General features: G+C 46.5%; 2 long non-coding RNA genes across 2 annotated transcripts in view; one reads left to right on the top strand and one right to left on the bottom strand.

Annotated features, from left to right (window-relative positions):
• Positions 1 to 2,161: 2,161 nt before the first annotated feature.
• LOC136789688 (uncharacterized) overlaps positions 2,162 to 11,236 on the bottom strand; it is a 291,948-nt gene continuing 282,873 nt past the window's right edge. The window contains exons 17-18 of the long non-coding RNA XR_010828602.1: positions 4,589 to 4,730; positions 2,162 to 2,303 (exon numbers count right to left, since the gene is read on the bottom strand). This is a non-coding gene — a long non-coding RNA (uncharacterized lncRNA). The remainder of the gene's footprint in view (positions 2,304 to 4,588; positions 4,731 to 11,236) is intronic.
• Positions 2,971 to 9,469, top strand: LOC106038273 (uncharacterized). Its single transcript, XR_001208517.3, has 3 exons — positions 2,971 to 4,397; positions 6,563 to 6,693; positions 7,111 to 9,469. It is a non-coding gene; the product is annotated as an uncharacterized lncRNA (long non-coding RNA).

Genomic DNA, 11,236 nt, shown 5'->3' with positions numbered 1-11,236 from the left:
CCATTGCTGCTGTAGACAATGAGGCTGTGTCTCAGCCACTGGGCCACCAGGCCTGCCTGGTCACTTGGGAGCCAAACCTGCTCTCTTCTGATGCCCTGGGTGCTGTTTTTGCCTCGACCCCCTACCCTATGAAAACAGCATGTTGGGAATCGTGTGCAGGTGCGCGGTGTGGTCACCCAAACACAAAGCCCGCGCTTTAGTCTACCTCATGGATGCTGTGTCTGGCTTTACCCTCAAGTCAGGACCCGTCTCATCCAGTCTGCTGAGTAAAACCCCTCACAAGCTGATTCAGGGCAGGTGGAACAGCAGCAGTTAACTCAGCCTGCCCTCTGTGCAGGCAATGGGGTCACCCAAAATGAAACTGGCATCAGATATTTGAGCAGGTTCATGGCGATGTCCAAATCAGAGAAGAGAATGGGACTGCACGCTCTCCCACAGTGTTATTTCCTAAGGCCACAGAAAGTGAGTTTGGAGAAAGCAACTAGAATGAATGATCTGTAAAACCTGAGCAGTCGTATCACGATTACAGACTAAATGGCTACCCAGAAACACGATCTTCCTCTGAGCGTGTTCTCACTCTCGCTATGGGAGCTGGTGGTGCCTGTGGAAGCCAAGCTGCAGGAGCTCCTGGCTTCATCGCTGTTTGTTTAAGGATCACCAGGAAACTCTCTCCTCTTCCCGCAAATGTCTCTATTACTGTACAAATACACAGATAAGTTGGGTTGGCAGTGCCAGTGGTACCAAATCCCCGTAACTGCGCAGGCTGGGGCATGCAGGATCTGGAATGGGCAAAAGGCACTTCACAAGGTTTGCAGAGCACTTCTGCAAACCCTTTTATGCATCCGCAGTCCCATGGATGCTCAGGACATGCACTTTGCTTAATGTTGGCAAATTGTCCTCTCAGAATCAGCAGAACTAATAGGCAATGGGGTGCCATATTTTATTCAAATTCACCATTTGTTCGGCTGCTCAGATATCAATCAGGCCGTCTCTAAGGCCACCACTATATGATCTGATTTTTTAAGGTGATAAGAGCCTAAGGCAACTTTCGAAACTGCCAAGAACAAAATGTGCAAAGATATCCGTGTTCAGATTAACTGCAGGAGGAAGGACAGGGCTGGGGAAAGCTGTGCACCGGCACCAAGGAAAGAACAACATGTGAATGGACTTTGTTAGGGGGTTATCTCACCGCCCTTAGGAGCTGGTGCATGAGGAGCTCTCTGGTTTTCTCCAGTGGGTTTGGGCACAGCCATCTAATGACGAGATCCCAGCTTCCTTTGGGTCTCCTGCTTTACAGCAGACCCAAAGAAAGCACCTCAGGCAGGCAGAGGTGTCTCACTGCAGTGCAGGAGGAGAGCAGACAATTACTTTTGATGCAGCAGCAAGAGAGAAGAGCACAATGTAGAGCAAAGCCAAGCCATGATTTATCCACCTTGGTGACTTGGGAAATGAGACTGTGCAGCTGATGGTGACCAGCAGAAAATTTGGGTAATGTGTGATCTAGAAACATCTCTGAAGGCAGCTGCGGACTATGCTGTGACATGCAGTGGAGGAAGGGGAGAGGCATGCTGTGGGGAGGGACTCTCACCGGCTGCAGGACCGAGTGCTAATTATAAGATGACAGAAGTGTGCAAAATGGCCTTAAGTAGTTGCTATTCGTGGGCTGCCGCTGCAAACAAACGGGGCTGGGCCTCCTCGGGCTGGCATGCCCGGGAGCTGGAAAAGGGCAGCTGCTCAAGAGCTTGGCACCAAGCCTGCATCACACACAACAGGTGAGAGGGGGCGAGGAACAAAACTGGTGGCTAGAGCTGCTGCAGCCCTGCAGCACAAGGCCTGTCCTCTGTCGCAGACGAAAAGTAAGAGGCTGCGTGGCACACAGGCATTTTACACCCCTCTGGGAGCTGCAAGGGGCCTTGAAGGGGACAGGAGCAACCCTCAGTGTCCCCGCAAGGGGAATGCCAGCATGTGGTCCCGTCACAGCTTCCCAGTCCCACAGGGCACTCTGCCTGAGGCCTGCCCTCTGATTTTCTGCTTTGGAGGTTCAGGGGAAACCCAGGAGCTGCTGTACGTTACATCATCTCAAGTGGGGTCTGTAGCGTCCCAAAACACGGTATGGCAAAAATAGCTTTCCAGTCTTCTTCCTTCTCCTCCTTGTCCCGCACAGATACGGGGTCAGAAGAGATTAGGCTTATAGACATATGTGGCTGGTCCTCTGAGCGTGACAAGTGCATTTGAACGGATTTATCACATGGAGCTATGCAAGCTGAGGTAACTAAGTTCAAAACATTGTGAACTGGTAAGCCCTGGGAAAATAAATATATACAGAATATAAATATATAACTATATATATATGTAAATAAATATATATGGAACTGACCTCCAAAATCCAGCCATGGGGCCAGTGTTCTTTTCTCTAATACAAGCTTGATGGTTGTATGACATCACTTGTGGGGGTGCCTGCACAGCTCACCCTTGGCAAAATGACATGGACAACAGCTGCTAAGATTGAAAAGTCAGTGTAAACATCATGCATGAATGGGAAACCCAAAACTCTCTGAGGAAGCATTTACCCCAAACTGATCTTGCTGCAGGGGGAAACAACCATCAGACCTCAACTGATCATGCTAAAGAGGACAACCACCATCAGCTGGATTAAGTGGTAACCAGGGAATGACAAAGAGAATTTTGAAACAAAGAAGGAATCAATCTGAAAAGACGTACAAAAGAAGCACAAAAATTTGTAAGGGAGTAAATTTGTAAGACCTCATTTGTAAGACCATTTGTAAGACCAAAATTTGTAAGACCTCAGAGCAGGAACAGAGCAGCAGTGAAAACCCAATCTAGCACTGACAGCGGTCACCCTGCTGGCATCACACCTCTGCCCAGACCCAGTGCAGCACCCTCCTGTCTGTGGGACTGCTGGTGACCTGCTGGGGTGCCTTCCCACCAGAGGGTGCGTTAGGTGGTTGTAGGGAGCAGCATGGACACCCCTAAAGCAGGAGTGGCCACAACCCCAGCAGGAGCAGGTTGTAAGCAGGGGAACCCACATTCCCAGAAGTGACCCCCTTTGCTGGAAAGAGAGGGGTGGGTGTCTGTGTGTCTGAGATGAAAACTTTTGGAGATTAGTTATAGAAGTGTGCCGAGGAGCTGGTAGGTATTTATTAGTGTCTTCTAAGTGTCTAACACTGTGGTTTAACTGTTGTGTTGCTGACATTGGTCCTGAACGTATAGTTCACTGATTGTCGGTTAATTACACATTCTTCAATCAATAAACCACTTCAGCCCTGATTTGGTTTAACCAAAAAAAAAAAAAAGGTTGGTTTTTTATTATTTTTTTTAAAAATGGTTTTCCCCAATCTTGGCAGGAGAAGGCCTGTATGCTCAGTTATTGAGAAAGCATTCACTTCATGGTGAACTAGAGACGGAGCAGGGCACTGGATGGTTTCTAGGGTGGACTGGCTGGCAGGAAGGTGGAGACAGAAAAGGGGGGTGCGTGACAGACAGTGTACTGTGTGCCTGGTGTTTGATAACCGGGGTAAATACCGCTGGTGGACAGTATAGAGTTGCCCTGGCTGAGCACACCCACCATCAGTGAAACTTGCCAGCTATCAACATAGTTCTGATGGAAGCAACGGCAACTTGTTAAGGCAGCAGTAGTCAAACCATATTGTCAGACTTTCTCTTTTTGGCTGATGAGGGGAAAATTACCCTAATCTCACTGAAGATAATATGAAAATAATTTCCTGCAGGAAATCCACCCTGTTTTCACACAGGGAAGAAGCATTACCCAGGAACTAGCTATGAAGTTGGCAAGAACAGCGCAGTTCTGTGCCAATGGGCACCCGGAGCCCTTACTGGAGCAGCAGCCAGCTTTCTGGTACCCGGCCACCAAGCTCTGGCAACGACACGAGCTCTTGATGCAGCCAGCATCTGCACGGCTGGGGGAGATAAGGAGCCTGCATCTGCATGGGACTGATTCAGCTTCACCCCTGCTGGTTGACACAAAATGGCTCCTATCGGACATAGCAGCAATATGCACCATTAAAACAGGTCATCATTAGTTTTCTGTCTTGGCAGCAAGACTGTAAGGCTTCAGTCTGTGCTTGCTCCTGACCGTGGTTTGTAAGGGGTTTCCAATGGTAGGTTGTATTTGGGCACCAGCCTGCTCAGCTGCCCCAGTTAGACCTCTGCTGTCTCCAGGGCCAGCGCGTCTGGGACTTCCAGCACTAAACCAAGTCAAAGAACGAGAACTAAACAAACTCCAAAACTATTTTGAGGCCTGCTCTAATACTCTTTAAGAAGACAAACAAGATCAGAGTGGAAAACATTTCTATCTTTAGCCATCAGGAGCAAGACTTATCTGAGCAACTCCACACAGAAGCTGGCAATGGGAATGGGTAAGTTAGGGTTTGACTTGTTCCTAAACATCTTGTTTTAATTGTTCTGTCAGGGCCACAGTGGGATTTGCAGTGCCTGCCAGATGCCTTTCTCTTTCTTCTCACAAGAGGTCTTTTCCCTAAAACAACTCACAAATGTCTATGATGATTTTAAAGGTTACTCCAGTGTTGTCCACGCTAGAAGTCCTTACCGTATGAAGGTAGATCACCCTACAAACTGGGAAGCCTGTTGTCCTCTGTCAGCTCCTTGTTGGTCTTTGCTTTGGTTTGGGTTGACTGGTATGACTGTAGTGTCCTGAGATGACCAGCACTGCCGAATGGCTGCGCCCTGACCTGAAACAAAATAAAGAAATACATGAAGACATTTTTGACTGGAGAATCTCTCACGCAGATGTCTTCATTCCCCTGGCATAAGTTCAGTGCTGTGGTAACCACACTGGAGTCTGAAATCATGTTTTCTCTTTTAACTGGTCCTGCATGGACCACAGCACCTCACACAGCCTCATTTCTGGTTGAGAAAGGCCCCACATGAGAGCCATTAGCATGCAGGCCAATGGAGGCAGACACACACCTACTAACAGGATTTTAAAACCTGCTGAAGTTTTTCTCATTATAATCAGTGGGAATTAAGGGCCTGACCTGTGCGGTGCATTTGAAAAGCCAGATGGGCTGCAGTTTGTATATTTAGATGCTTGTGTACCTTGGAAAATCTGCTTTTAATTTCCATGGTTCAGCCTCTCTGCTCAAATAGGCAGGCTACCTTTGACATGGATGTTTGTGCCAGACCCATGACAAAGCTGATCAGTTCTGCAAAGACACAACGGGATCTGGGCACTTGTGACTCTGGTGTCTACAGATCCCTCAGGTGTTCTTCAGGAACGATCAGTTCTTGCTGAATATGAAACCACAGGTTACGAGAGGGAAGTGAACACCATAAGCAAACCACTCCATCACGTCTGGTCTAACAATGCGACAGGTAGAGGAGAACAGCACATGTGATACCGCTGCTCTTATTTACATGAGGCACATCTTTTTCTGTTATTTAAACACTATTTATCGGTTGAATAACACAAACCCTTGCAGCATATAATTGTGACAAGACAAGGACCCTAAGACGTAGAGTTTTGAGTTGCACTATTTTCTCACTGGAAACACTCCCAAAATACCAACATGCACATCTACTCTGCTCTGTGTTACAGTATTCCCCAGGCTAGCAGAATCAGGGACTGAATAGAAATTCCCCTTTCTCCGCACCCGTATTTCCTTTTGAAAAAGTAGTTTCTACTGATAATCAAAGATTAGCTATTATCCCCTGATGTTCAAAGCACTTCACAAATGAACACTCAATACATAAACAGCCCTGGCTAAACAGTTTTATTACAAGCTAGTTTTGTCAATTTCAAGAACATAAGACTGTCCACACCTGGAGCACACCAAGGGGCCATTTAACCCAATCCGCCTTCTCAGCTGTGGCCAGTAGCAAATAATTCAGAAAAAAGCCTAAGAACAGGGCAAGTGCAGAGGACTGATGTGACCTCCCAGGTGCCAGCAGCCTGCTGCCTTGGGATTTCCCCAGCCAGGGAGTACACTGACAGCTAAGGAAACTGGGTGTAGTCCCAAACCTAATCTGTCTCTCATTTAGGAGAAGCAGCTTGTATCCAGCACGTTGCACCTCACCCTCCAGCTCAGCAGTGGGACTGCAGCTTCTGCAAGTTCATCTGAGTAAACCTTAGAGGCCGGTAATTGCGTAGAGATGAGGACAGGTCTCGTAGTTACATACATGAGGAGCTATAAGCTGCACTGGGCTTTGCACTGTTACTTGCCATCGTGGTTCTGGTAAGAGGGCTTAAAGGTGTCTCTGGTGTCACTACATAACCCACCATCAGTTTCAGGGGGCCCAGAGATCAGCCTTCCCATGGGGTGAGCAGCACAAAGTGCACCATAGGCTTCAGTGGCCATGTGTTAGATGCATGAGGTACCTAGCTATGTCTTCACCTTACTATCATTGCGGTGTTTGAGCCATCACCTATATGTCAACACCGCCAAAGAGCATACTAGCTTATAGCATAAGAGTTTGCAAAGAGCTCTGAATCTCCCACTTTGAGTTTTCTCCTCTGAACGCAGTCACAAAGCACATACGAATTACTCCGCTTTTTGTTTTTCAGCTGAGATGACCAACTGAGGTGGCCTGCTCATCACCCGTGGTGACCCAATGACTCACAGTCCTTCCTCGCTGCACCACGAGAAGAGACTAGCCACACAGAGTGACGCGCTCTGCTAGGCACATACTTAATTTGTAAGTGCTAATTAATTGAATAATGGGTTGGTTAGCAAGGCCCCTGGTCTACAGTGTATGCAAAACACCATCTGGAAAACGGCTGGTGAGGTTAGCAAGATGGATGCTCTGTTAAATCTGATACCTTTGTAAGAGAATCTGTCCCTGCATAACTGATGAGACGGTATTTAACGATGAAGATGTGTATTTGTTCTCCAAGAGAACTTACGTGAGATAGCAAACGTTTGGTCACTGGGATGGTGATCAGTGTGCTTCATTCCTGTGACAAACAGTGGAATGAATTTCCTGTTTTAAATGGAAAGTAAACAGTCTACTCAAAGCACTTCAAATGTCATCAGTCTCTTTGAAAGTGCACGTTAGTAGGTTGTGACTCTGAAAGCAATTTAGCTCTTCAATGTAACTTGTGCCTCCACCTAGGCCCACTGGATGCACACAGCTGAGAACAGCCATCTTTACACCGATAGCCTTGTTCCAGGTCGGGGAGTTTCTGACTTGCCTCTGAACTGAAAGGCTGAAGCGCTGGACGGATATTGCTGTTTCAGTTCTTCCACGTTTATCTCAGGGATCACGTTTCCAGGAATCTGCTGCAGTTGAATTCCCATAACAAAATACCATAGGAGAAGTCACCCACATCAGGTGCTCACAACAGGCCTGCAAATCCTTCTCTCCCTTCTTAGCTTCAAAGCACACTGAAGAGTAGATGCACAGATATTGTTATGCTGCTTTCTAACAAGTGGGTACATGGCGGCATGTGGAAAGCTGGTGGCAGAAGAAAGAGCAGAATGGGCATTTTGCTGCCTTGGGTATGGCTTCAGGCAGGGGACGGCACCATCCTTTGTAGATGGCAGGCACCAGAGAAGGGTGCAGGTGGTAACCTCGCACAGAGCCACGTGCAGCTGCCCAAAGCCTGCATCTGCTGGGCCCTGAGAGAGAACAATGCACGTCTTGCCTCATGGATGGGTTTGACTGCATGGAGATGCTCCGGAAAGCTAATTTGAATGAACTTTTGCAAGCTAACAAAACATTAAAAAGCTTAATTAAATCACATTAAAGCCCCACGTGGGCATTTTGACTTGGATTTAAAGGTGTGCTTATTCTCTGCAGTATACTTCACCTCCAAAGCAAATTGAAGAACGTTTAATTTAGTCCACCCTAATTCTTACTAAAGGTGTCCACTATAATGCAGTTGATTCACCTACGTGAAATTCTTGCTTTTAGTTCACTGAGATGACTTTTTCCTGAGCTTTCTTTTGTAAAGAAGCCCTTCCAGAGAGAGAAGAAGGGACTTGTTTAGGATCATCCAAAAGAAGCTCCAGGAGCAGAAGCTGGGGAGCCCAGACATACACAAGTACTCAGGGAAGCAGCTTTTCTCTCCACCACCTTTCTGTCACTGCTGGAAATGTCTTCTGTGGATCTAGCCCTACTGTACTCTTTATCTACCCCTACCACAATCATGCTTTGCTGCAGACCTGAACAGCAGAGGCAAGGTAGGATGAGCAAGCTAGCAGGTGTCCTGTCTGGCTGCAAGCAACACCATACAGAAAATTCACGAAAATGCCACCGTCCTCCAAGACTGCAAAGTCTGTGGATCATTTATTCTGCCCTTTCAGCATAACACAGACAGTATAATTTCATTCCATTACTTCTTCAGTCAGCCTGATAGCTTATCTTTGACTGAAGCACAAAGTCAGGTATTTGCTGCAGTCAGATTTTTCCAGGCATTTTGTTGGATGCATGTTTTCCATTGAAACCAATTTTCCTTTTAGTAAACTACTTTTTTAGATTTTCCCCTCTGACAGATATGCCTTTCTCTGCAAACCCATAGTCACTGCATTCTTGGGATTGCACCTTTGATGTGTAGCAGCTTAAAAAAAAAAAAAAGAGAGAGAGAGAGAACAGAAACCCATTGCTTTCCAGGGGTCTGAAATTATTAAATCATCGTGAATGAAATTTTCTCCAAACTGTAAGCACCTCTCTGATGACATCACTGCTATATCTAGGTTCTTGAGGACGTACAGTAGATCCATTTGTCCACCCCCCATGTCAGCAATGCTGCTGGAACAGGAACACCAAAGCCTTGGAGCTTTATAGGCACTGCGAAGCTCAGGCACTCTACAGGAGCCAAAAGGAGAGCCTGGCAGGCAGATTCAAAGCAGCTCTGAAACCCATGAACTTAGTCTCCTCCCTACCCCAATGGTGGTGTGAGGTTGGGCAGTGCAGAGAGACTCAAATACACAGAGGAATAAAGCATAAAAATGAGGAAGACAGAAATATATAGGATTGCCTCTGTAGAGTAGATAGTTCACTCCTATAAATATTTTAATCTTACCAGACTAGACTTAACTACACAACATCAGCATCTTGGGACAGCATCTTGGGACCATCAGTAATACTCAGAATTTATGTATGAATTTTACCAGTGCTGGGTGTTAACACAATCAAGAAGCACCATTGCTTACGTTTTCCTAAGGCAGAAACTGAGAGATGGTAAAAAGTGACTTGACCTTAGTGTTTTCTAGGGAACTGGGGGTGATGCCCAGAAGTCAAATGATAATTACTGTATGTTTGGCACTCTGATTTACACACCTATCTGGCCAGAGCTCATGGGGTCCACAGCAGAGCTGAGTGCAGTGGTTAGGTAGAGAACTGTGGACAAGATCCTCTCTAACAACGCTCATAGAAACCCATAGAAACCCTCTCTATTACCAGGAACTCTTGGGCCCAGACCTTTACTCAAGCTTCCAGTCTGCTTTGTGGAAAACTACAGAGCTCCAACAAAGCCCTGTTGAAACAATGTTGGAGTTGTCATTAACCTGTCAGGGACTTATGCCCGGACCTTTATTATAGTACCCTTACGTGAAGCTGAATAAAACATAGGATATTCAACTGAGTCCTTGACAAATGCATTACGTTTGCCTAATTTTCTCATTTGCCACAGAAGGGAGTTGGAATTATTCTTTCTGAGCAAATGAGTTTTAGCTTTTCTCATTACCTTTTAATAATCTCTAGTGCACAGAATGAGAGGAAGGGTCTTTCGGCAATTTTGGCTGAAAGTAAAATGATTAAAGGTTAAAACTGAGAGTATGAGGGATTTAACCACCGTTGCAGAGAAGTTTCCAGCCTGCTTCAGCTAGTCTTGACTGCATGAGGAGTTTAAAAGCAGCAAAAAAATGACAAGAGACAGAGAAATCTTTATCCAGGTAGTAGAATGGGCTGTTCAGGTGATTCACATAGGTTGATCTAATGTAAATAACCAACTTAAAAATGAAGGGTTTATCCATACATAGCTGTCACTTTCAGCCTCTGTTAAGTCAGCATGTATCACTCCAGTGAGTTGACTTTATGGCAACATTAGAGCTGTGAAGTCTTACATGTTTTAAGGCAAATAGAGGGACGTATTATATTGAGTGGGGCATCCCACGTACATGAATCTGTCATCTGACCTAAAGGAGTACACAGTCTCTCTGTTTGCAACTTCTCTGAATTGCAACTTCCACTGCACAGTGCCCTGCATGTTGGAATTGAAAGAAGCTCAGGTGAACAAACTTCAAGCACGCGGCTGGAGTATCTTGCTGATTAAAAATACTAAATCAGAGGCAGGTCAGAAGCCTCTTGTACACCCTCCTCAAGCCTAGACTTTGTAATAGATGCATACCATTCCTAGGAGTTCACCAAGGTCATTAGACTACTACCTAGGCTGGGTAGTTGCCAGAACCATGCAGGCTGAGTCACTGCCCAGCTGGACTGTATACCTTGCCATCTTTGCACTGCGTGATCCTTGAAGGTCTTTTCCAACCCAGATGAATCTGTGGGTCTATGAGCTGTTTGAGGTGGGACTTGCCAGTACAGCAGTACAAGCCACAGCTAAGAGCAGTGACAGAACGCATCCCCCAGAAGGAAACCAGTTATTCAGACAAAAATGCTTTTTTTGCTGACATAACTGTGTCAACATCAGGGCTTTCACAAGCTTTGTTTTTTTTTCACACTCCTATCCAGCACAGCTTCACCAGCAAAACTGTGAAATGTAGGCCAAATGCTCTGAGACAGCTAATCCTGTTTACTTATATAAGAGCAATCAAAGATGTATGGTTGATCACAGGTAGCAAACGTTGCAACATACAATAGCTCACAGGAGAAGGAAGCAGAACACACTCCATTTTGCAGTGTTTTCAGGGAAGCAGGGAAGCATTTGCTTGTGCACCATGCAGAGCGTGGGCAGGGCTTCAGGAACTTGAAGGTCACCCCAGCACACCTCCACACAGCATCGCCTGCCTCGCCCTGCTCTGCAGCTACGGGACACTGGCCCAGAGGACACCAGTTGTGACAGAGGCACGTGTACGAGGTGCACAGAGAGTGGGAGGAAGGAGCAGACCCAGTGCAAGCTGTCAGCAAGGCAGTCTTTCTGCATGGGGGCACGTACTGGCCCCCAGACCGCTCTTTGTGGCACCGTGGATGAAAGACAGACTTAAGGCAGGTGATGCCGCATGTAGTGTATATCCTATGGCAGACGACCTGTAATTCTTTGTCTGTACAATGTTAGAAA

This window comes from Anser cygnoides, chromosome 1 (assembly GCF_040182565.1).
Source record: "Anser cygnoides isolate HZ-2024a breed goose chromosome 1, Taihu_goose_T2T_genome, whole genome shotgun sequence".
Classification (NCBI taxonomy): domain Eukaryota; kingdom Metazoa; phylum Chordata; class Aves; order Anseriformes; family Anatidae; genus Anser; species Anser cygnoides.
Note: the sequence above shows the minus strand (reverse complement) of the source record. Positions and strands in the feature narration are given on the sequence as shown.